Genomic DNA, 27,248 nt, shown 5'->3' with positions numbered 1-27,248 from the left:
CTGGCACCTTTAACCATGACAGCAGTCAAATAATCTGAAATAGGCGTGCTCTGTGAGTCCCTCTCTCCGTCATCGTTTTGCTTCGACTGATGAGGAGGGCAGTAACCATTCAGTCGTCTTTATTGGGTCACCATCAATTGACCGCCTTATCACCAGCGTTAACCTGCCCACTTAGGGCGCAGAAAAATAGTGGACCGAATAAAGTTGTTTCTCTCTCTCTCTCTCTCACCCATCTAGGCCCACTTGCTGGCAAATCCAAGCGTAAAGCTCCCAACCCAGAACCGGTGAGCGAGACAGAAGAGGAAGATGAGATGCCTGAGCCGAGCGAAGCCATAGCTACCGCCGCCGATTCTCCTGCCAAAATAAGCAGCAGAGGCAAGCTAGCTGCCGTAGAAAAGACCCTAGGGCGCATGATGGAAATGCTCTCCGGGATGGAGACGAGATTAACTAAACTAGAGAGACCCAAGGTCCAAGCCAAAGGCAGGCTTACGGTATCGACAGTGCAGAATCAGGCAAACCCGAATCCCGAAAGTGGGGCTAAAGGGCTAATTCATCATTCTCAGTAGGCAAAATGGCGAACGCGAATAGCAACAATCTGAAAATCTGGCAGTGGAACTGCGCATGTTTTCAGAGGTGCAAAGCCCCATTGGGACAGCTTATCAGGTCTATTGCGGACAAGCCGCAAGTTATATTCTTACAAGAAATGCTATGTACAACTTAAGTTTCCCTCTCGGGGTACCGCACGGTAGCATACCGGAGGGAAAAGGGCAGATGTATCGCTACCCTAATCAGAAAGAACATCTCGTTCGTTGAGCACGAGGTCCGCGCGTACAAAGCGGACCTCGAGGCCCAGTTAATAGAAATCGTACCCAACAAAACCATCAATTCTAACATTTTCATTCTCAACGTGTACAGCGCACCATCGGACAGGAAAAGAGACTTCAAAACATTACTAGGCACCACGTCTAGGGTGGCGAGAAGCGTGCCTCTCGTTGTTGCGGGTGACTTTAACGCACCCAATACGGAATGGGGGTACGGTTACAAAAGTTCAAGAGGGACGAACTTGGCCTTCAACGCTGCAGTGCTCGGCTTAATACTCCTCACAGACCCAAGGCTCCCCACCAGATCCGGTAATTCGGTCAGACGAGATACGATTCCCGATCTCACCTTCCTCCGAGGTATTGAAGGCACGTGAGACAACCTCTAGGAGGGGCTAGGCAGTGACCATTACATACTGGAAATTCCGTTGCGTGTCAAACCCAGACCACTCACGAGATATGAATATGTAGACTGGGACCTTTTTCGAAAAATCAGAAATGAAACAGTCCCGCCAGACGAAACGTATGCAGATCTGCTAGAGAATCTGAACATGGCGGTTAAAGGAGCAAACAAAGAAATCATTACGGATCTTGAAGTTCCTAAAATGGACTCGAGACTTGCTCACCTTCTGGAGGCCAAACACGCCCTCTCAGCCAGGTGGAAAACCCAAAAGCTTCATCGTAGACTCAGGTCGAAAATCGCGCTTCTTGACAAGGAGATTGAAACCTATTCGGCCCAGCTCGCCCGGCAGCAATGGGATGAGACGTGTACCGAAACGGACGGGCGCATGCGAAGAGGTAGCAAATGGAGCTTACTGAAAAGTCTCCTCAACGATAAACAGTCTAAGGACACCCTTAGCCTTGCAACGGATAGGCTCATTAAGAAACAAACCGCAATCGGTCTCACCTACAGGGAATTAGCCAACAACTTAGCACGTACTTATCTCCCCGTCGCCAAAGACGCGGATCGCCCGGTAGAGCGTGTGAACTACATGGGATTCTCCGCACCTGATCTAGACGAACCTTTCACCGTGTCAGAGATCAGACACGTTCTTTTCAATCTAAATGGCAGATCAGCCCCGGGGCCTGATGAAATCACGAATAAACTCCTCAGGAACCTAGACGATAGGGCAATCGAGATAGTCATGGCCAAAATAAATCAGGTATGGAAAAGTGGACAGGTCCCGATAGCCTGGCGTACCGCAAAAGTGGTACTCATACCCCAAACTAGGAAAATCCCCACATATAATTAATCTGCGGCCTATTTCCCTTACATCATGCATCGCCAAGGTTGCGGAGCACGCGATACATAACAGGATCAGTGAACACATTGAAAACAAGGAGCTCTTTAGACACAACCTAATTGGCATTAGACAGGCGTTGTCCACACCGGACGCTATGCTTTTGCTTAAGAAAGCAATCTTTGATAACCCTACTCGCGATGTGAGAGGAAACCTCGCACTGGACCTCTCCAAGGCCTTCGACAGGGTCGCGCATAAACACATCCTGACGGAGATTTCGTCTCTCAACCTGGGCCAGCGGTTTCATGATTACACCAGATCTTTCCTCGCGGATCGCAAGGCACACCTCCGACTAGGCATGGTCACGGGAGGACCCTACGAACTAGGCACCAGCGGCACCCCGCAGGGCTCGGTCCTCTCCCCACTCTTATTTAATATAGTCATGCACAAACTCCCCACTCGCCTCGCTGCAATCCCGAACGTAGGGCACGCCTTTTTTTTTGTTATTGCGATAAAGGCTTGCCCTTAAGGCATAATTCTTGGAGCGTATATGTGTATTATATGTGTGCTGTGAGGCCTGTGTTGTGTATGAATTGAAGCAGTGTTTTGTGGAATCTGTTGTCATGTATCCAGCGGTCATAGCTGGTTGTGTCACTGTAGCGGAGGCCGGCTTGCAGTAGGAGACGCGAGCGTTCCGATTGTAAACCCGTACATGTCCATATTAGGTGGTATGCATCTGATTCCACCACAGGAATTTATGCGGAAGATATCACGATCTGGGCACCGGACGGATCGCTAGCCATGCTCGAACACTCGTTACAACTCGCGTTGGAGGCTACCGAAGATTTTCTTTCAAACACGGGCCTTGAACTCTCCCCCGCTAAATCAGAGCTACTGTTATACCGCCAGTCCAGACAGGGGGTCAGAAATCTTGCACCTCTGGAAACTCTACCGATAGAAATTCGAGCTAAAAATGGGCATCCCAAACCGAGGAAGGACTCGGTCAAAATTCTAGGTCTCCTCATTGATGCCAAGGGCTGTAACTCGACGGCCCTCAACAGGCTCACTGGACAGGCTAATAATGTCCTAAGACTTGTAGCCCGCGTCTCAAATCGAAGAGGCGGTCTCAAAGAGGACAATTTGCTCAGAGCTTATCAGGCATTCTTCCTGAGTCTTGTCATCAAGATCGCGCCGTATCTTAATTGGGGTAAAGCGGAAAAGGCCAAGCTCGACTCCCTAATCATAACCGGCCTCAAGCGCGTGCTCGGCCTTCCGCAGTAGTGCACAAGCATTGAGAAGCTGCTGGAGCTAGGACTCCATAACACCATCGATGAGCTAATAGAAGCTCACACAGCGGCTCAGTTAATGAGACTTTCATCCACTAAGCCAGGAATTAAGATTTTAGAAGAAGCGGGAATCCCACCCAGACGTGAACCAGCGACCAAAATTACTTTGACCCGGGAAACCAGAAGTCGCATCATGGTTGACCCCGTCCCGCGAAACATCCATCAAGTGCATAACGAGGGTAAAAGATTCGCGAGAGCCAAGTCCATCCTTAAAAAGATCAATCAGCAGAAACTAGATGCCCTCTTTGTCGATGCTGCCAGATGTGACAGTGGGGATAAGTTCGCTGTCTCGGTGGCAGACGCGGGGGGCAACCTGGTCAATGCAGCCTCTGTTTATACGAAGTTTGCCCATGTGGCGGAGGAAGCGGCGATCGCTCTGGCTTTTCACAGCTCAAAAGTTCCCGCTATCGTCTTCTCGGACTCGCGCACGGCGGTTAGATCCTTCTCGTCCGCTATCATATCTGAACAGGCGAACAGTATTGTGATTCAAGCACTTCAAAGGACTAGGGGGAGCAGCGAAGGAGGATACCAAATCTCGTGGTTCCCAGCCCATCTAGATAGCTCAATTGACCCACTTGGATCTAATCCTAACGAGTAGGCCCACCGGAGAGCGCGCGATTTCACGCACCGCGCTGTCGCGGGTAGCCAGGCTTGGAACGAGGTCAACATTCACAAAGATCCATTATGTACTTTCCACGAAATTGTTTCCCATTATCGACTAGGCAGGAGGACATTTCCACCCCCTCACCCCAAATTGAACAACCTCAGGCTACCACACTCAGACTCCTGCAAACCCGTTCGTATCCCACTCCTCGATCCCTTAACAAGATAGATCTTGAACACTCACAGTCGTGCCCCAAATGTGGTCATGACTCATGTTCTTTTGACCACATGCTCTGGCTGTGTCCAGCCCTTAACGCCTCTCCACCCATCAAGAAACAAGAATGGCAGGAATCTCTCAAGAGCAGCAATCTCCACATTCAACTCCAGGCTGTCCAGAGGGCCCACGACATTGCGGCGGGACTTGATCTTCCGATCCCATTGTGGGCGGAGCCACCGACTTGATCTTCGGCAGCCTTCGGTTTTGGTTCCCAAAGCTCTCAGTCCCTCAGGACTCAAATAAAGTTCTTGTCATGTCATGTCACCCATCCCCACCACTGATTGCATCCTATATAGATTCCACTAAGTGGCTTATTGTTCACGGTACCTTGGACAATACTTAGGTGCCAGTGAGTGTCACTCCGCTCTGCGTAATCAAATATTATATGACGACAAACTCTCTGTATACGCGGCGTCTTTTTCCACGCCATACAGAATCTTTGAAAATCGCCTGAGGCAGATAGCGTAATTGTAGTCCTAAAGCTGGATTACTCAAAGTGGCAGATATTACTCGTGCGATAAATCGAAATGCATAGTAGAACAATTAACAAAAATCAACGAATTACATTTCTCATTAAATAATTTACAGCCCATATAGCAATTTACGAGTTGTAGCTGGTGACGGTGCAAGGTGCATTCACTAGGAGCAAAACACAGAGGACGACACAGGTTTTGGGATACGTGCCGCGATACTCGTTACAAAATTCGCAGTTGCTCGACTTGCCTTTTTTAAGAAAACGTCGTCTTAGGCAGTGAAGTCCAAATTCAAATGGGATGCCAATGTAATGCTCTACCAATTTCTGGAATTAATATCTCGAAACTGGGGTCATTCTGCAGATTCGTTTCAAGTAGATGCACATACCTTGCAAACTCACCGGCTACAATTCATTAATTGCATATCTGCCATAAAGTAGTTGGCCAAAAATGAATTGGCGTATTTTCGATAATTAATTAGTTACGAATTTTGATTTAGCCTCTTTGTGTAATCCAGCTCAATAAGTCTAACTGTGATATCCACCACAAGCGATTTAAAAAATATATAGGTTCTAGAGAAACGCCTAGTATACCGTGCGTCCTAGCTAACGTTAGCCAAGAGAAAGAGAGAGAGAAATAGAAAATAGGAAAGTCAGAGAGGTTAGCCAGGTGCACGTCCCGTTTGGTACCCTGCACTGGGAAAAGGGTAGCTTTTCAGCAACAAGAGCAACATAAAACAAAGACAAGAAAAAATATGTAATGAACACGCTGCACTATAAAATATAAAGACCTATGATGTTTGGTAGTCACTGCTCTGACGACCAAACGCGAATTCTCTTTTCAGTCTAGAAACCTCCTTTAAGGCTACAAACTCCAGCACGTCCGTTCTGAGGGATCAACCAAGAATAAGCGCATACCAATATCACATACGCAGTGCCGCAGCTATATGTTCGGGCACATACACAGAGGTACAAATCCAGTCTTCCAGGTTGTCTACTGTAGACCAGGCAGCAGCCGACAGCAAATCGTCCGTTGGGGCACATACCCAGTGGCCAGTGTTGGCTCGGCAAGGCAGCAGCCAACATACACCTAGTTGCCTAAGCTAGTATATATAGGCAACATGGGTCACCGGGTATGTGAGAAAGACTTCCAACCCCTATATCCCCCAGCCCAGTGCAGGGTAGCAAACCGGAAACTCGCCTCTGGTTAAGCTCCCTGCATTTCCTCTCTCCCTCTATCTCTCTTTGTAGCTGCCTATTTGCTCATAAATACGTTACATACGGCCGGACAAACACATGTACTGCAAAATGGATGACGTTCCCCAAGCATGCTAATTGCATTTTAAATAATAACAGGCATCCAGTCTATTAACAATGCAGTAATGTCTCATTCGGCGCAGCCTCAGAATGTACAAGCAAGCAGTGCCACGTGTGACTAAAACGAAGACAACCTAATTTTTGTTGCATTAACAGTTAGGGTGCTTTTATTTCCTTTTCAGCGGTTGAAACATGTGCCACATGTTCGACGATAGTTTAACCGCAGTTGAAAGTTTAAACTCAGTGCTAAATACACATCGGCATTGCTCTGCGACAATATTGTGCCACTTTGTACCAAAGCCAGGGAAAAGGTCCCGATCAACACCACCCAAAGTGTCAAACTAGTCTCCTTACTTTTCTAGCTGGGGCTATATGGGCCTGTGTGAATCTACAAAGACAATCACGCAAAAGATTATCTGCAGCTTCGTTCCTGTATGTCAAGGGGGCATACGATAACGTATCTCACGAGGCTGTCCTCGATGCTCTTGAGATGGTTGGCCTAGGTGGTCGAGTTTCCCAATGGATTTCTCATTACCTTTTTATAAGATCGTCCTTTGTGTGTACAGGTGATGGTAAAACCGCAAGACACTACACGTACCGAGGTGTTCCTCAAGGCGGTGTACTAAGCCCTACCCTATTCAATCTCACGCTCATTGGTCTCGTTGATCATCTGCCAGCAGCGAACAAGATGTCAAAGTACGCAGACAACATATGTATATGTACCTCAGGTGTGACACGTCCTCAGATACGTGCAAGACTTCAAAAAGCTGCTCCTCTAACAGCTATATACCTCCGCAACCAATGTCTTGAAATCTCGTCAGACAAATGTGCACTGATGGCGTTCACTCGCAAACCAAGGACACCCTTTGCCATCTCAATAAATGGCCAGATAATTTCTTATGAGAAAACTCACAAATTTCTTGGTATAATCATTGATAGAGATCTCTCATGGAGCCCGCATGTGACCTACTTGAAAAAGCGTCTGACAGCAATCTCCCAACTTTTCAAGTTTCTGGGCGGAAAGACTTGGGGAATGTCAGTACATGCAATGTTGGAATTGTACAGGGCTCTTTTTCTGGGCATCTTGAGATACAGTTTGCCCGTACTGACCAACCCTTGCCAGACAAATCTTCGTGCTCTACAGGCTATTCAAGCTCGGGCTCTCAGGGTTTGTCTTGGTTTGCCAAAATGCTCATCGACAGCAGCGACTATTGCGATTGCCCGGTACCAACCTATACAAACACACATTGCGGCGGAAGTGTTGAGAGTGCACATTAGGCACGTTGCCCGTGCCCGTTCCCACCACGTGGCAACACTACCGTCAGAAAAGCCGCACGCATAATTTTGTACCACGATTTCGGAATATTACACCTGCCTTCCATCAGGCCTCACCAGTAACTAAGCCATCGATTCCTCTATGGTGTTTGGCTCGACCCGCAGTGCACTTCACCGTACCAGGAATCAGGAAAAATCGGCGCTGCCATTACCTGCTCTTAAACAACTAACTCTGCTCCTTTTGCACGAGAGGTACGCCGAACACGCACATGATGGATCGGCCACTCTCCAGTGTTCCTCTGGAGCCGCGGTCTTCCCAGCCAAAGTCACCACCATCAGTTTCAAGACATGGCACCCAACGACACCGATGGCTGCGGAACTTGCAGCTCTTCGCGCTGCACTTCGTCTCGTCAGCCAAGAACAGCCTCGAAGATGGTCAATATTCAGTGACTCGAAGGCAGCTCTGCAATGTTTGCTATCAGCCCTGCGGCGCGGACCACACGAACAACTGGTATTTGAGATTAGACAGCTAATCCATACCTTGACTGACATTTCAGTGGCTTCCAAGTCACTGCGGAGTCATAGGGAACGAACACTTGCTTTTGCAAGGATTGCTCAAAGCCATTCTTTCTCGCCGAGTCCCGCCAGGTTCTTCATTCTCCAGTAACGCTGTTTCATTTTCTCTCGCTCATTAGCGTTCTTTTCTGGCCCATGTATATATCAGTTACAGCGGCCGCTATAGAAATCCGGATTGAGCGCGCTGTAGAAGTTGCTATACGCACTCTGAAGAAAGCGCTGCTCTTGAGACCCTCTAACGTGAGGAATAAGAGTCGGACTCTGTCTGTAAGAAGAATCTTGTGGCAGCTCATTTATAAACCGTAAATTTGCTATTGAAATGTCGCCTCCATGCCACTTCCATTGAGTCGCTCTTTTATCTGAAGGTAAACGATGTGATAGAAATAAGGTAATTATGTGCTTTATCTATAAACAACCCTTGCTTTCTGATTTTGTTGTTGTTGACCCATTCATTGTTGTGTTTCTTCCGCCATGACAACTGAGAGGTTTTAGTGCTGTAAGCGGTCAATTTCATCGGTGCTCGTATATATACAGCCGCTTTTAGCTGTCTTTCGAGCGTAAAGCAAATTTTCTTTCCAACCCAATTATTAGATCTGGGAGAAGAAAGCCGTATAGTGTATGGAAATGGAAAACAGAGCTAGCGATTGAAACAACAAAGGCTGTATAACGATGCTGCATTATGGAAAACAGTGTCATTTCAGTTGTAAATCGGGCCTTAGCTTCATATGAGGACAAGGTCCCCGCGCATTTTTTTTTTCCTTGCCATTGTATGCTGTAAGCTTGTCTACGAAGCACTTGGAGAAAACGGCGCCTTGACAACGCGGATGGCTGATTTCAAGTGATTTTTTATTTGTTTGTTTTGGGGCTATTTCTCGCAGAAAATGCGACGTGTGCTTTTAGATTGTCTTTGCCTGCATAAAAACAGCGCCCTGTAAAGGAATTCACGAGAATATATTATAGACGATTGCTTTTCCATTGGCCCAATTGATATTCCTATACAGAAAGCAAAACAAATAAAGGCTGAAGGCAACCATAAGCTGGAGATGGAATGAGCTCATTCACGAGCATGAACAGCTTGGAGGTGCAGTCGAAGGTGTTTGCACACACCAGGCGTTTCGAAACAACACAGAAGTGCCTTATTGCCTTGCGACCCACAAGTGAGGAGATTGGCGTTCAAGTAGCGCGTAAACAGGCACTTGAAGTTCGGTCGGGCCAGTCCCTCGGAAAGAAATAAATGTCTTAGAAGGTAACAATAGCTTTTTTTATATAAATATTTTGAACTTAAGGCAGTTGTGACAGCCATGTCTGACAATCTTGCGTCATTCCCTCCATTCACAGAAGTGGAAATGGGGCTCGTGAAAAACTCGCCGTTTCGCCCGAAAGGCCAAGCTTCAATTGCGAAAGAATATTATTAGACAGCAATACGAAGTAAGTATAGTGGTTTTATGGATAGTATAATTTCGTGAACATTCGCTTATTAATTATATTAACAAACATGGTGACGTTTCACGCGCGCACAGGCACACATATACTGACATGTCACTCGATGAGTGTCTCCTATTTCTCGTCTGTTTTCACCTCCGACCCTGTTCATGATGTACCGGCGCTGCCCAGTCCAAATTTTGGTGCAGTGCCGCCGGTCGTCATCACAGTTGAAGGTATTTTGTGCCTCATTAACAAATAAAAATTTCGAGTGCTCCGGGACCTGACAATATTCCTGCAATGTTCCTTAAAAGTACTAAGGACGTGTCGAGTCGTATCTTGCAGATAGTTTTTGCGCAGTCCCTTTTAGAAGGTGAAATTCCGCACAACTGGAAGACTGCGAAAGTAACCCCGCTTTTCAAAAAGGGCAACCGCTCTGACCCGTCAAATTATCGGCCTATATCGCTGACATGCATTGCATGCAAACTAATGGAACACATCATATATTCCCACGTCGCCAGTCATCTCGATAATAATTCTTTCTTTTTCCGCAAGCAGCACGGCTTTCGCCCGAGGTTATCATGTGAAACACAATTATTCAAATTCACTACAGACCTTAACTAGAACTTGGATTCATCTTTTCAGACCGACGTCATGTACATCGATTTTTCAAAGGCATTCGATTGTGTTGCTCATCGTCGTCTCATGGCCAAACTCGGTTGTCTTGATCTTGACCCGCTTACCTTGTCATGGATCAAAAGCTTTCTAATAGCACGATCTCAGTTCACAGTCATTGGCGGTAAGCTCTCAACAGCAGCACATGTAGTATCCGGCGTCCCTCAGGGATCAGTTCTTGGCCCGCTTCTCTTTCTTATCTTCATAAATGACTTGCCATCTGGAATAACGTCATCTATTCGCCTCTTTGCGGATGATTGCGTTGTATATCGTCGAATCTCAAACAGTAGTGATCAATCATTACTACAACGCGACCTAAACCTAATTCAAACGTGGTGCTCGCGCTGGTTGATGGAGCCTAATACCTCAAAGTGCAAAAGCATGGTTGTTTCACGCAAAGAAACTAATTTGATTTTTCAGTATTCTCTTAATTCGACAGCTTTATCACATGCTAGCCGTTACCGATATCTAGGCGTCCTCATTAACAGTAAACTGAGATGGTCAGAGCATATCTCGAATGTTGCAACTGATACCTCAAGGTCGCTAGGTTACATAAAAAGAACACTTCTCATGTAACGATGAAACTAATGTCCGGAAACAAAACAATCAGGGACAGACCAAGAGTCGGCAAATCCGCCTAAACTGTTGTTAATCATGTGGTCGCATCATGTTCTAGCACCTTCTTTGCTGACATAAAACAGTCTCCAACGCCAAGAGTATAAGCGTTTGACAGATAAGATAGCGCTGGCCTATGTAAAACACTTAGCAGATATGGCTGCAGTGAAAAAATAATAGCGGCCACGTGGACGAACAAAAATTATTCAAATGAACACCCTGTTCACAGCTCAAGCCTCTCTGAAGCTGCACAACGCTGGAAAGACTAGCGAAAGCTCCTACTAAAATTCGGCATGCGCCAATATAGAGTAAAAATAGGACCCCCGAATTCCAAGGGACAACAGATCTTTCTCGCTAACCTCGCTGGAAACAGCCAGGCTTCTCGTACAGCGCCAAAGAGACAAGCGCTCTAAGGCTTTCGACAAGACTAGGCATGTCAATTGTTCGCGATCACTCTACTCGGCGCTTCGCTGTTGCAGGCTATCGCGAAATGTATAGCAGCGTGAAGCTGCGGAAATGGAAGCAGCGCGCCTTTCTTTGTTTCTCTCTTCTCTTCTCTTCTCTTTTTTTTTTTTTTTGCACCAACGTACATCATTTGCTTTATCTGGGAACACGGTGCTCCACAGCTGCTGTGTTCTTCTTTAAGTGGCACAAAGGGACTCTTCTATTCGATGCCACTATATTCGCAGTTCGACCTGTCGTTCTCCACTATGCCCTGCCTATGTTTCTCAATTTAGCTGCAAATAAAGTCGTTGAACGCGAACATAGAGGATAACAAAGAAAAAAAATAAGACAGGCAGGCAGGAAATAAGAAAAAATAGGGATATCAAGCAATTCAGCTAGATACGTCGAAGAACTAGACTTTTTATGAATGCACAAGCATCTGCTTCGAAACGCTTTGAAAGAATGAAGCAGGAAAACGTGATCCAAGGAAGCACATAGCACTCGCTGTAGGCTGCGTGGCGGGAAAGCGGCAATGTGAGTGGGTTATCGGGAACGAGTAGATGTGGCTGAAAGCGAGGAAGAGAGAATTGTACACCATCTCCGTATCTAATGCGCGTGCCCATTCTCCGACTGTACTGAAAGAGACGGAATCTTCTTCATCGTGCTGTCGATACTCCTCTCTCGCGCTCTCGATTTCAATGCTTTGCATGCTTCGTTCACTCGCCTTACTCAAACTGAGGTATTAGTTTTCTTCGCAATAAATTACTGAGTTTTCGCACAATAGAAGAAAGTAGTTGAGAAATATGGTCTTCTTGCGCTTAAGATTCTGAGCACAGAAATAGCTGTTTTGGGTTGACAGGACTTTGAGTTTCTTCTATACTTTCAAATTCTGATTCCTCCAGACAGACTGCTTTCTTTTTCTTTAATCAAGTTTAGGTCCATAATTATAGAGGTTTGTGCTTGTTGGCCTTCTTTCTTCCTACCTGTTCTATACAGACTTCTATTAACCAGAAAGAGGTCGTATTTTTTTTTTTTGTATCCTTCATCTAGGCGTAGTAGCTACCTGGTTACGAATACACAAAAGGATTGGTTTCGCGAGATAGTCAAATATTAAACGGTGAAGTCCATGGGCACTGTGTTTTATGTCGGTAAGGCGTGCTGGGTAAAGACAGGCTCGGTGAATTCCGAGACAGTTATACCGCGAGTGCGATACTTTAATGATTTATGTAATGATGTCGCAGAACGGATAGGAAGAACTATGCAGGCCGCGGTATCATTGCGTCCAGAAGATGGTCACAGTCGGCAAGAATGAAGCCCCGACACGCAGCCATATACATCCTCGACAGATTGGCTCTCAATGATCTACGATATTTCCTCGTCGACTGAGAACTGATAAATTTATTTTTAATGGTAGTTAATGTGCATTCTTAATTTACCTGCATGCTCCCAATAACCGTACTTGTTTATGCTGATATTGTGGTCTAATAACCTTCTTTCAACTTTATTTTCTCCGGGACCTACGAAGTTGCTCTGGTAATGTTTGTAAATTGTATTATAGATTTTCACAGCGTCCTTTTGTATTTTCGTTATATTTTCTTTTTTTTTATTGTTTTCCATACATATGTTATTGCGATAACCGACCCTAGTTGTGGCCAAATTTTTTTTATGGTTCACTATTATTAAACAAAACAAAGAAAAGGGCTACAAATTGTTGTAGCATATGACGGTAATCACAAAGAAACACGGAAACATCATTATATTAGGAAATGTTTAGAACAGAGCGAAACTACACGAATGCGCACTTATTGAAATGTCGTCTATTTATTATGAATAACGAAGATAAGTTATGAGCCGCTTTATTAACAATTGAGGTCTATTGTGATGTGTAGAAATTATGCGTTGAGTACTTTGCCATGATCAATTGAATTTATTACATGCAGAATGTTTTATGAGCGGGTTATAGAGAGAGAGAGAGAAAATAATGCAGAGAAAGGCAGGGAGGTTAACCAGAGGTAGTTCCGGTTGGCTACCCTGCGCAGGGGGAAGGGTTAAGAGGGATAAAAAGAGAAACATAGTGGAAGGGGGAGATAGAAAGAAAGGGAGACAAGCACGAACAAAGCGCGTACACTACAGAGCGGTAGGGGGTGGCATTCTTAGAGTCTGTCGTGAAGCCCCGTAGACCGCAAGAACCTTAATAGCGCGAGTAAGGCCTTCAACGCGGATGTTCTTTCGGAGCATTGGCCTAAAGCTTTCAGTTCTGAAAGTGGGCGATTGTCCAACTGGTCCAGTACTCTGCACATCACTTGTCTCTCAGCACTGTATCGCGGGCAGACACAGATAATGTGTGCGAGCGTCTCGTCGATGTTACATGTGTCGCACGTGGGGCTGTTGGCCATTCCTATGAGGAAAGCACAAACGTTTGTAAAGGCAACGCCTAGCCACAGACGGTAAAGCATGGTCTGTTCACGTCGTGGTAGTCCAGGCGGGAGGTGCATCCGTATGTCCGGAGACAACGAACGCAACCGACACATGGTGAAAACATTGGAGTCCCACAGGGGCAAAGTACACTCACGGGACATCAATCGCAGCGCAGCCGCTGCGTCTGCTCGCGAAAGCGGAATGAAGACTCGTTGACCACTTTCATGTGCAGATCGGGTGGCTTCATCGGCGTGGTCATTCCCGCTGATGTTACAATGTTCTGGAAGCCACTGAAAGATTATGTTGTGTCCCTTGTCATAGCTTTGATGATATATGTGCCGAATTTCTGAGGCCAGTTGTTCATTGGGTCCATGGCGCATTGGGCTTCGTATGCACTGAAGAGCTGCCTTGGAGTCACTGAAGACTGCCCATTGTTGCGGTGGTTTCTGCTTAATGAAATCAAGTGCAGCGCGGAGCACCGCGAGTTCTGCGGGTTATATAGCTTGGTGTCACTGATAAGGGAAGAGAGACAAACAATGACGGAGTTAACACAATCAACTACCATGTTCCGACTGTCGTGGTTGCCCTATGAAGGCAATTGCGGACCCAACAACAACAACAAAAAATAAGGTTAATGTTGTCGGAAAAAAAATTTGAAGGCATGAAAGAGATGCGCGGCGACCCGCTTTCTAGCTTAGGCTTGGAGCACCTCATGAGCTTCCAACGCTACGGCAGAAACGTACTTGTCTTTTTTCACGATGCCCGACTTTGTGTGCCGGCTACGAAAATAAGTTTTAAACCCAAATTATTGACTGCAATTCATGTTTATCTATTGCAATGTCGGCGCAGTAATGACTGCAATATAAGTTGACACTGCACAGCTTCAGTGTATCGCTTCTAAAGGCCACAGAAAACTGGGGCTTGCCGAGAAGTTACTCGGAACGTCGGTGCGGTAGGCCACCACATTGATTTGTACATAAGGAAGGTTTAGACGCCTTTGTTTAAATACACATCTCTATGGGAGGGCAAGTTAGTATAAAAAACAAACAAAAAACAATGAAACAGTTAACACAAAAGCCACTTGACCAATTAACGCGCGTATACACGCTCTGCATAATCTTGTGCGGCCCAACTTGAAGGTTCCCAGCTAGAGAGCCATTATAATATTTTCAGCGCCTCGTTGAACTGAGCATCACTCTAGCAATATGGAGTGGCCGAGAGCCCGGTGTGCGACTCCTGTGGATGCGAGGAAACCATCGAGCACCTATTGTGTACCTGTCCTCGCTACAACGTACCACGCTTCTCCCTGCGGGCAACATTACACCGACTGGAATCAAGATCGTTCTCCGAGTCAAAAATACTCGGACTGTGGCCACACCCCTCACTGGCACGAAAAGCGATTAGCGCACTACTACAATACTTGACGCGCACCGACTTAAGAGACTGTTAATAGTGTTCCTGTGCATCCTCCTACACGCACTCAGTGATTACTCTCTCCCTTTTCCCTCCTTCTGTTCCCTTTTCCCCCGTCCCCAGTGTAGGGTAGCAAACCGGGTGCTCGTCTGGTTGGCCTCCCTGCCTTTCCTGTCCTTGCACTCTCTCTCTCTCTAATTTTATTTTCAATGCATGCAGTACATGTGTCTTACAGCAACATTTTAGCTATGAGAAAAATAATTGAATGAAGCCCCGACCTATTGTTATTGGAAGGCTTCCAAATCTAGTGCTATAATCTTTGGAAATAGGTGCCTTCAACTCAATCGCACGGTGTTGTGGCTCCCACGGCAGAAAGTGGAAGCCGTAAACTAGTGCTCTGAAACTAACCACAGTGATTTACCTTCCTATAGGTATGTACACTGAAAGTAGTGTCCTGTCAGGTTCAATAAATACTTCCGCTTTGTCTCCTGAACGGACAGCGCATGGCTGCATTGCCATTGTCATCATGAAGCAGTGCAACAAAAGAGCGGAATAAGAGAGAAACTCTATTCACTGAATGTAGCAAAGGAAAACATACAACAAAAAACGAAGTATCAGAGTTCGGTGGTACCTCATCGACGATGGCGTTAAGTCCCGAACGTGGATGTTCTGAATGACGAAATCATGCGCACATATCCTTCAAATAACAAGAAAGAGGCTGTAAGCAAAATTGGGGATTGAAAGAACATGATATGACTGTGCTTATACACTTGCCGTATGGTGAGCGGGCTTCCTTACTATAACCTTACGATTACGCAAATGAACAACCTACCGGTAATCAATCTAGCAGCCATACGCGCAGCGACTAATGTGCCAGCATACTCATAAGGTGAATTATCGTGACATCTGTGGCGCAGGAACAAGATGCAGCAGATGTCGTCGAGATGGGACAAAACACACGTCTTGAGAAGACCGCCGTCGGTCGACAAGCACTGAGTGAGCTTGGGAACAACACATCTCAGCTGCCAGGCAGTGTGAGAGCTAGCTGAGCAATTACTCCTGGGTGTAATTGTACCTTTAGCAGAGTACAAACCACTTCCCGGGAATCCGGCACCGGCACACCGAAAGACAATGACACCACGCCGGAACCTTACAGTTTTAGTCGCGTGATAGAACCCAAATATTTTTTGACACACTTGTATTTTCACAAGTCGGGACAGGGATCGTCATGCATTGTAAGCCCTCTAATTAGGTCCGACATTACCTGCAGCAAGGTCACGGGACCATTAGAAAAGCCGCAATGGAAGGCTTACTATAGGTACAACCCGCAAGACTGGCCCATCCACAATCAGCTCGAGGGCATATCGAAACATAAAGTGGTACGCGAGACGTCGTCAGGATGCATGCCAGTCCAAGAAAACAAAAATAATTAGTTCCAGCAGTTAGAAGGCGTTGTGAAGCAAGTCAGGCACTCCCGGACTGCAGCACATGGACTGCAGGACTGCAGCACATGGAATGGACTGCAGCACATGCCGGCATGCCTGGTTCAAAAAGAGCCCGTGAAACTGATCGAGATGCCTTACAACGAAGCACGAGTGACAGAGTGCAAGAACTAAGAAAGACGACAACATAGAGGAAAATCTCAGCTCCGGCAGCCCCACCTATAGAGGAAAACAAATCCTCAAACAACATTTAAAATATGGTGACCAGTTCTCGATACCAAGTTGCTTAATTTACCAGAACTCAGCAAGCGATCACGTGCATGCCGTCTTCTAATGACACGGCCTTTGCACCGCCACTTTAGATATGCTGTTTTACAAAAATTCAAGAATAAGTTTTCAAGGTATCCGCAAGACCACAAACAACACATATCATTGAAATGCGCCCCTTTTGAGTAATGAGCCTTTAGCTTTTCACAATTGCCTCGTACCATCAATGTCTGAAATACCCTCCCAGACAATATCAACACTTGCGATTCGAAAACCTTGAGTTCTTCAATGATCAGCGTTTTCTTGTAGCTATGCATGGAACCTACTATGCACTAATTATTCCTAATATAGTTGTAATAGTTGTAAAATAATTGTCATCATCATCATCATCATCAGCCTAGTTACGCCCACTGCAGGGCAAAGGCCTCTCCCATACTTCTCCAACTACCCCGGTCATGTACTAATTGTGGCCATGTTGTCCCTGCAAACGTCTTAATGTCATCTGCCCACCTAACTTTCTGCCGCCCCCTGCTACGCTTCCCTTCCCTTGGAATCCAGTCCGTAGCTCTTAGTGACCATCGGTTATCTTCCCTCCTCATTACATGTCCGGCCCATGTCCATTTCTTTTTCTTGATTTCAACTAAGATGTCGTTTACCCGCGTTTGTTGCCTCACCCAATCTGCTCTTTTCTTATCCCTTAGCGTTACACCCATCATTCTTCTTTCCATAGCTCGTTGCGTCGTCCTCAATTTCAGCAGAACCCTTTTCGTAAGCCTCCAGGTTTCTGCCCCATATGTGAGTACTGGTAACACACAGCTGTTGTACACTTTCCTTTTGAGGGATAGTGGCAACCTACTGTTCATGATTTGAGAATGCCTGCCAAACGCACCCCAACCCATTCTTATTCTTCTGGTTATTTCAGTCTCATGATCCGGATCCATGGTCACTACCTGCCCTAAGTAGATGTATTCCCTTACTACTTCCAGTGTTTCGCTACCTATCGTAAACTGCTGTTCTCTTCCGAGACTGTTAAACAGTACTTTAGTTTTCTGCAGATTAATTTTCAGACCCACCCTTCTGCTTTGCCTCTCCAGGTCAGTGAGCATGCATTGCAACTGGTCTCCTGAGTTACTAAGCAAGGCAATATCATCAGCGAATCGCAAGTTGCTAAGGTATTCTCCATCAACTTTTATCCCCAATTCTTCCCACTCCAGGCCTCTGAATACCTCCTGTAAACATGCTGTGAATAGTATTGGAGATATCGTATCTCCCTGTCTGACGCCTTTCTTTATAGGGATCTTGTTGCTTTCTTTGTGGAGGACTACGGTGGCTGTGGAGCCGCTATAGATATCTTCCAGTATTTTTACATATGGCTCATCTACACCCTGATTCCGTAATGCCTCCATGACTGCTGAGGTTTCGACTGAATCAAACGCTTTCTCGTAATCAATGAAAGCTATATATAAGGGTTGGTTATATTCTGCACATTTCTCTATCACTTGATTGATAGTGTGAATATGGTCTATTGTTGAGTAGCCTTTACGGAATCCTGCCTGGTCCTTTGGTTGACAGAAGTCTAAGGTGTTCCTGATTCTATTTGCGATTACCTTAGTAAATACTTTGTAGGCAACGGACAGTAAGCTGATCGGTCTATAATTTTTCAAGTCTTTGGCGTCCCCTTTCTTATGGATTAGGATTATGTTAGCGTTCTTCCAAGATTCCGGTACGCTCGAGGTTATGAGGCATTGCGTATACAGGGTGGCCAGTTTCTCTAGAACAATCTGACCACCATCCTTCAACAAATCTGCTGTTACCTGATCCTATCCAGCTGCCTTCCCCCTTTGCATAGCTCCTAAGGCTTTCTTTACTTCTTCTGGCGTTGCCTGTGGGATTTCGAATTCCTCTAGGCTATTCTCTCTTCCGCTATCGTCGTGGGTGCCACTGGTACTGTATAACTCTCTATAGAACTCCTCAGCCACTTGAACTATCTCATCCATATTAGTAACGATATTGCCGGCTTTGTCTCTTAACGCACACATCTGATTCTTGCCTATTCCTAGTTTCTTCTTCACTGTTTTTAGGCTTCCTCCGTTCCTGAGAGCCTGTTCAATTCTATCCATATTATAGTTCCTGATGTCCGCTGTCTTACGCTTGTTGATTAACTTAGAAAGTTCTGCCAGTTCTATTCTAGCTGTAGGATTAGAGGCTTTCATACATTGGCGTTTCTTGATCAGATCTTTCGTCTCCTGCGATAGCTTACTCGTTTCCTGTCTAACGGCGTTACCACCAACTTCTATTGCACACTCCTTAATGATGCCCATGAGGTTGTCATTCATTGCTTCAACACTAAGGTCCTCTTCCTGAGTTAAAGCCGAATACCTGTTCTGTAGTTTGATCCGGAATTCCTCTAGTTTCCCTCTTACCGCTAACTCATTGATTGGCTTCTTGTGTACCAGTTTCTTTCGTTCCCTCCTCAAGTCTAGGCTAATTCGAGTTCTTACCATCCTGTGGTCACTGCAGCGTACCTTGCCGAGCACGTCTACATCTTGAATGATGCCAGGGTTCGCGCAGAGTATGAAGTCGATTTCATTTCTAGTCTCACCATTCGGGCTCCTCCATGTCCACTTTCGGCTAACCCGCTTGCGGAAAAAAGTATTCATTATCCGCATATTATTCTGTTCTGCAAACTCTACTAATAATTCTCCTCTGCTATTCCTAGAGCCTATGCCATATTCCCCCACTGACTTGTCTCCAGCCTGCTTCTTGCCTATCCTGGCATTGAAGTCGCCCATCAGTATAGTGTATTTTGTTTTGACTTTACCCATCGCCGATTCTACGTCTTCATAAAAGCTTTCGACTTCCTGGTCATCATGACTAGATGTAGGAGCGTAGACCTGTACAACCTTCATTTTGTACCTCTTATTAAGTTTCACAACAAGACATGCCACCTTCTCGTTAATGCTATAGAATTCCTGTATGTTACCAGCTATTTCCTTATTAATCAGGAATCCGACTCCTAGTTCTCGTCTCTCCGCTAAGCCCCGGTAACACAGTACATGCCCGCTTTTTAGCACTGTATATGCTTCTTTTGTCCTCCTAACCTCACTGAGCCCTATTATATCCCATTTACTACCCTCTAATTCCTCCAATAACACTGCTAGACTCGCCTCACTAGATAGCGTTCTAACGTTAAACGTTGCCAGGTTCAGATTCCAATGGCGGCCTGTCCGGAGCCAGGTATTCTTAGCACCCTCTGCAGCGTCACAGATCTGACCGCCGCCGTGGTCAGTTGCTTCGCGGCTGCTGGGGACTGAGGGCCGGGGTTCGATTGTTGTATTCATATAGGAGGTTGTGGCCAAGTACTGCACCAGGGTGGCCAATCCTGCTCTGGTGAGAGAGTGCGTTACCGTTTCTGGTCACCGGGATCAGGCCGCACTCCAGGCCTGTTTGTGCAATTTTCTCAACACACGGTTTTTTTTTTGTATTTTCCGGTGGAGAATAGCGCGGCACCGGGATTTGAATCATGGTCCTCTTGCACTGGAGACGGATACTCTACCATCCCCGTAGGAGTTAAATTAAAAATTAATTTATGGGGTTGTACGTGACAAAACCACTTTCTGATTATGCACGCCGTAGTGGAGGACTCCGAAAATTTCGACCACCTGGGGTTCTTTAACGTGCACCTAATTCTAAGTACACGGGTGTTTTCGCATTTCGCCCCCATCGAAATGCGGCCGCCGTGGTCGGGGTCCGATCCCGCGACCTCGTGCTCAGCAGTCCAACACCATAACCACTGAGCAACCACGGCGGGTCCCGCAGGAGTTGTACGCCTCATTTAACCTACAGTGGTGCCCTATTTGGTCAGTCAAGGTGGACCAATCTGAGCTCGGTTATACCGCATGGATGGCACTCGGTTAGAGAACCAGGTATTTATGACCTGCACATGTGAGTGTGGGGCCATACATATTTGAAGATATATATCTTTCTTTTTTTTTTAGGAGAATTCCCGTACAGTGATAAAATAAAGGAAAAGACATTAAAAGAAAGAAAAAAAAGAAAGAAAAAAGTGGCGAAAAAAAAAAAGGAACATAACAGGTGATTTGAACTCGTGACCCTTCGATGTTGCCCGGAAAGATAGCTCAGTCGGTTGGTTCGTCAGGCCCCAGGCTACTTTCAAGCGCCACAGCTCCTGCTCCGAGCCTCACACTTACGTGGAAAGAGACTCATGTTGTCCGCGATAGTCGGTGGAAGGCATACTTTCTAGGAAAAATGGCCGCTCGAGGAGAAGAGCGAACTCGAGCGGCTTTAGAGGCTAGGAAAACCGCCTTAAAATATTTAGACTTGAGGGAAAGCTTCGTTAACAAACGATAGCACGGCAATCAGCACTCGAATATAATTATAACCCTAATAATATTTGTAAATATTCATCTCATCTATGGGATCTAATGCGCGCGCTGTTGCTTTGTCTCTGCGTGTAGTAGTTGAGAGAGCCAGTTTAAGGGCGGAGAAGTGGGAAGGAAAGGATAGTCTCTGAAGCAAACTTGCAGCGTCGTGGTTTTAAAGCGCAACCGTGGTAGAGAAACGGAAGGCGATATAAGCGTGCGTGGCCATGATACGCACACGACAAACTGCCTTAAAATATTTAGACTTGAGGGGAAAGCTTCGTTAACAAACTATAACACGGCAATCAGCACTCGAATACGACGAGAGAAATTACTGAGACGTGGAAAATTCCCTTGAAAAAAAAATCTGGTTTGCGAGACAAATGCTTGTATGTATTGAACCTCTTAAAAGATGAGGGGGGGAAATATGCGCTCACCGAGAAGCCATCGTCAGCACGAGACATCCACAAGGCACCTTACAGAGATGTGGAGAGCTTCCCGGCCGGAACGAAGACTCCCTTCTCCGCCGGCCAAGAGGGGGAAACGCGCTTTCCGATCGCTCAAGGTTGCGCGGACAAAGCATAACTCTAGCGTCTAGGAAAAGCTTAACCAGGTGCGATGGCGGCACGCATAGCGTGGGAAGCTAGCCGCCAGAATAACTATACCAAGGACTGCTGCTGATGAGGGCGAAATACCTTCGTGTAATTATAATAACCCTAATAGGACTACTTTCGAAAAAAAAAAAGAAAAAGTAAACGGCCCAGAGGGCTATACTACGAGAGCTATGACTGATAGTTTTCTATATATAATGATAGTTTTCTATATGTAAAACCCCCTGCAGGGGGTCTTTAAGGAAATAAAAATGAAAAAATGAAAATATATATATATATATATATATATTCATCTCATCTATGGGATCGCATACGCGCGCTGTTGCTTTGTCTCTGCGTGTAGTATAGTTAAGAGAGCTAGTTTAAGGGCGGAGAAGAAGAAAGAAAAGAAAAGCAAAAACTGCAGCGCCGTGGTTTTAAAGCGCACCCGTGGTAGAGAAACGGAATGCGATATAAGCGTGCGTAGCCATGATACGCACACGACAAACTGCCTTAAAATATTTAGACTTGAGGGAAAGCTTCGTTAACAAACGATAGCACGGCAATCAGCACTCGAATGTAATTATAACCCTAATAATATTTGTAAATATTCATCTCATCTATGGGACCTAATGCGCGCGCTGTTGCTTTGTCTCTGCGTGTAGTAGTTGAGAGAGCCAGTTTAAGGGCGGAGAAGTGGGAAGGAAAGGATAGTCTCTGAAGCAAACTTGCAGCGTCGTGGTTTTAAAGCGCAACCGTGGTAGAGAAACGGAAGGCGATATAAGCGTGCGTGGCCATGATACGCACACGACAAACTGCCTTAAAATATTTAGACTTGAGGGGAAAGCTTCGTTAACAAACTATAACACGGCAATCAGCACTCGAATACGACGAGAGAAATTACTGAGACGTGGAAAATTCCCTTGAAAAAAAAAATCTGGTTTGCGAGACAAATGCTTGTATGTATTGAACCTCTTAAAAGATGAGGGGGGGAAATATGCGGTCACCGAGAAGGCATCGTCAGCACGAGACATCCACAAGGCACCTTACAGAGATGTGGAGAGCTTCGCGGCCGGAACGAAGACTCCCTTCTCCGCCGGCCAAGAGGGGGAAACGCGCTTTCCGATCGCTCAAGGTTGCGCGGACAAAGCATAACTCTAGCGTCTAGGAAAAGCTTACCCAGGTGCGATGGCGGCACGCATAGCGTGGGAAGCTAGCCGCCAGAATAACTATACCAAGGACTGCTGCTGATGAGGGCGAAATACCTTCGTGTAATTATAATAACCCTAATAGGACTACTTTCGAAAAAAAAAGAAAAAAGAAAAAGGAAACGGCCCAGAGGGCTATACTACGAGAGCTATGACTGATAGTTTTCTATATATATATATATATATATATTCATCTCATCTATGGGATCGCATACGCGCGCTGTTGCTTTGTCTCTGCGTGTAGTATAGTTAAGAGAGCTAGTTTAAGGGCGGAGAAGAAGAAAGAAAAGAAAAGCAAAAACTGCAGCGCCGTGGTTTTAAAGCGCACCCGTGGTAGAGAAACGGAATGCGATATAAGCGTGCGTAGCCATGATACGCACACGACAAACTGCCTTAAAATATTTAGACTTGAGGGAAAGCTTCGTTAACAAACGATAGCACGGCAATCAGCACTCGAATATAATTATAACCCTAATAATATTTGTAAATATTCATCTCATCTATGGGATCTAATGCGCGCGCTGTTGCTTTGTCTCTGCGTGTAGTAGTTGAGAGAGCCAGTTTAAGGGCGGAGAAGTGGGAAGGAAAGGATAGTCTCTGAAGCAAACTTGCAGCGTCGTGGTTTTAAAGCGCAACCGTGGTAGAGAAACGGAAGGCGATATAAGCGTGCGTGGCCATGATACGCACACGACAAACTGCCTTAAAATATTTAAACTTGAGGGGAAAGCTTCGTTAACAAACTATAACACGGCAATCAGCACTCGAATACGACGAGAGAAATTACTGAGACGTGGAAAATTCCCTTGAAAAAAAAAATCTGGTTTGCGAGACAAATGCTTGTATGTATTGAACCTCTTAAAAGATGAGGGGGGGAAATATGCGCTCACCGAGAAGGCATCGTCAGCACGAGACATCCACAAGGCACCTTACAGAGATGTGGAGAGCTTCGCGGCAGGAACGAAGACTCCCTTCTCCGCCGGCCAAGAGGGGGAAACGCGCTTTCCGATCGCTCAAGGTTGCGCGGACAAAGCATAACTCTAGCGTCTAGGAAAAGCTTAACCAGGTGCGATGGCGGCACGCATAGCGTGGGAAGCTAGCCGCCAGAATAACTATACCAAGGACTGCTGCTGATGAGGGCGAAATACCTTCGTGTAATTATAATAACCCTAATAGGACTACTTTCGAAAAAAAAAAAGAAAAAGGAAACGGCCCAGAGGGCTATACTACGAGAGGTATGACTGATAGTTTTCTATATATAATGATAGTTTTCTATATGTAAAACCCCCTGCAGGGGGTCTTTAAGGAAATAAAAATGAAAAAATGAAAATATATATATATATATATATATATATTCATCTCATCTATGGGATCGCATACGCGCGCTGTTGCTTTGTCTCTGCGTGTAGTATAGTTAAGAGAGCTAGTTTAAGGGCGGAGAAGAAGAAAGAAAAGAAAAGCAAAAACTGCAGCGCCGTGGTTTTAAAGCGCACCCGTGGTAGAGAAACGGAATGCGATATAAGCGTGCGTAGCCATGATACGCACACGACAAACTGCCTTAAAATATTTAGACTTGAGGGAAAGCTTCGTTAACAAACGATAGCACGGCAATCAGCACTCGAATGTAATTATAACCCTAATAATATTTGTAAATATTCATCTCATCTATGGGACCTAATGCGCGCGCTGTTGCTTTGTCTCTGCGTGTAGTAGTTGAGAGAGCCAGTTTAAGGGCGGAGAAGTGGGAAGGAAAGGATGGTCTCTGAAGCAAACTTGCAGCGTCGTGGTTTTAAAGCGCAACCGTGGTAGAGAAACGGAAGGCGATATAAGCGTGCGTGGCCATGATACGCACACGACAAACTGCCTTAAAATATTTAGACTTGAGGGGAAAGCTTCGTTAACAAACTATAACACGGCAATCAGCACTCGAATACGACGAGAGAAATTACTGAGACGTGGAAAATTCCCTTGAAAAAAAAATCTGGTTTGCGAGACAAATGCTTGTATGTATTGAACCTCTTAAAAGATGAGGGGGGGAAATATGCGGTCACCGAGAAGGCATCGTCAGCACGGGACATCCACAAGGCACCTTACAGAGATGTGGAGAGCTTCGCGGCCGGAACGAAGACTCCCTTCTCCGCCGGCCAAGAGGGGGAAACGCGCTTTCCGATCGCTCAAGGTTGCGCGGACAAAGCATAACTCTAGCGTCTAGGAAAAGCTTAACCAGGTGCGATGGCGGCACGCATAGCGTGGGAAGCTAGCCGCCAGAATAACTATACCAAGGACTGCTGCTGATGAGGGCGAAATACCTTCGTGTAATTATAATAACCCTAATAGGACTACTTTCGAAAAAAAAAAAAAAGAAAAAGGAAACGGCCCAGAGGGCTATACTACGAGAGCTATGACTGATAGTTTTCTATATATATATATATATATATTCATCTCATCTATGGGATCGCATGCGCACGCTGTTGCTTTGTCTCTGCGTGTAGTATAGTTAAGAGAGCTAGTTTAAGGGCGGAGAAGAAGAAAGAAAAGAAAAGCAAAAACTGCAGTGCCGTGGTTTTAAAGCGCACCCGTGGTAGAGAAACGGAATGCAATATAAGCGTGCGTAGCCATGATACGCACACGACAAACTGCCTTAAAATATTTAGACTTGAGGGAAAGCTTCGTTAACAAACGATAGCCCGGCAATCAGCACTCGAATATAATTATAACCCTAATAATATTTGTAAATATTCATCTCATCTATGGGATCTAATGCGCGCGCTGTTGCTTTGTCTCTCCGTGTAGTAGTTGAGAGAGCCAGTTTAAGGGCGGAGAAGTGGGAAGGAAAGGATAGTCTCTGAAGCAAACTTGCAGCGTCGTGGTTTTAAAGCGCAACTGTGGTAGAGAAACGGAAGGCGATATAAGCGTGCGTGGCCATGATACGCACACGACAAACTGCCTTAAAATATTTAGACTTGAGGGGAAAGCTTCGTTAACAAACTATAACACGGCAATCAGCACTCGAATACGACGAGAGAAATTACTGAGACGTGGAAAATTCCCTTGAAAAAAAAAATCTGGTTTGCGAGACAAATGCTTGTATGTATTGAACCTCTTAAAAGATGAGGGGGGGAAATATGCGCTCACCGAGAAGGCATCGTCAGCACGAGACATCCACAAGGCACCTTACAGAGATGTGGAGAGCTTCGCGGCCGGAACGAAGACTCCCTTCTCCGCCGGCCAAGAGGGGGAAACGCGCTTTCCGATCGCTCAAGGTTGCGCGGACACAGCATAACTCTAGCGTCTAGGAAAAGCTTAACCAGGTGCGATGGCGGCACGCATAGCGTGGGAAGCTAGCCGCCAGAATAAATATACCAAGGACTGCTGCTGATGAGGGCGAAATACCTTCGTGTAATTATAATAACCCTAATAGGACTACTTTCGAAAAAAAAGGAAAAGGAAACGGCCCAGAGGGCTATACTACGAGAGCTATGACTGATAGTTTTCTATATATATATATATATATATATATATTCATCTCATCTATGGGATCGCATGCGCGCGCTGTTGCTTTGTCTCTGCGTGTAGTATAGTTAAGAGAGCTAGTTTAAGGGCGGAGAAGAAGAAAGAAAAGAAAAGCAAAAACTGCAGCGCCGTGGTTTTAAAGCGCACCCGTGGTAGAGAAACGGAATGCGATATAAATTTTGTCAAATAATTACCATATTTTTATATTACTCATTACTCTAAAATTGTACTAAGAAGTGAAATCAAGTAAGAATTTACCTACTGCAAAAATTATATGCGAATTTTTGTTGCTACTGTGCAAAACCAAAAAAATACCGCGATTTGTTCTTATTTTCATCGCAATTACTGCATACTTATCCTCTCCTGCTTTCCCCAGTTGTTCTAACTCTTGGCGCACTTCAGTAAACTATAATAAGTTCTATAACACCTCCCTCTCCGCCCCCACCCCCACGCAATGTTCCAAACTCGAAGCTGTAAGCTCTGTGAACAATACGTAAATAGAGTATTAAGCGCACCGGAGACATTCATCACGCAAGAGTAAGCACTACATACTGGACCTATCAAAAGAGAGAGAGAGCAAATTATAAATGAAAGGCAGGGAGGTTAACCAGGACTGAACCCGGTTGGCTATCCTACACTGGGGAAAGCGAAAAGGAGAGGGAAAGATTAAAACAGAAGAGAAAGTCCACTGGGGATATTGTTCGGTCACTCAGTCCGGATCACAGACCGTGACTCAATCCAGCAGCTTTCAAATATTGCAGCAGCGCTTTTGTGGCCTTTTGTAGCTGCGATATGCGAGGCCACGGTCCCAAGACCTTCTTCAAGGTGAACGGTTTTCTATCTAGCCCATTTAGAGCTGTGCAGAGGTCATGTCTTTCATTTTCAAAAGATGGGCAGCAGCACAGTAGATGTACTATAGTTTCCTCGACACCGCAGG

This window comes from Dermacentor andersoni, chromosome 2 (assembly GCF_023375885.2).
Source record: "Dermacentor andersoni chromosome 2, qqDerAnde1_hic_scaffold, whole genome shotgun sequence".
Taxonomy (NCBI): domain Eukaryota; kingdom Metazoa; phylum Arthropoda; class Arachnida; order Ixodida; family Ixodidae; genus Dermacentor; species Dermacentor andersoni.
This window is presented reverse-complemented; position numbering follows the sequence as displayed.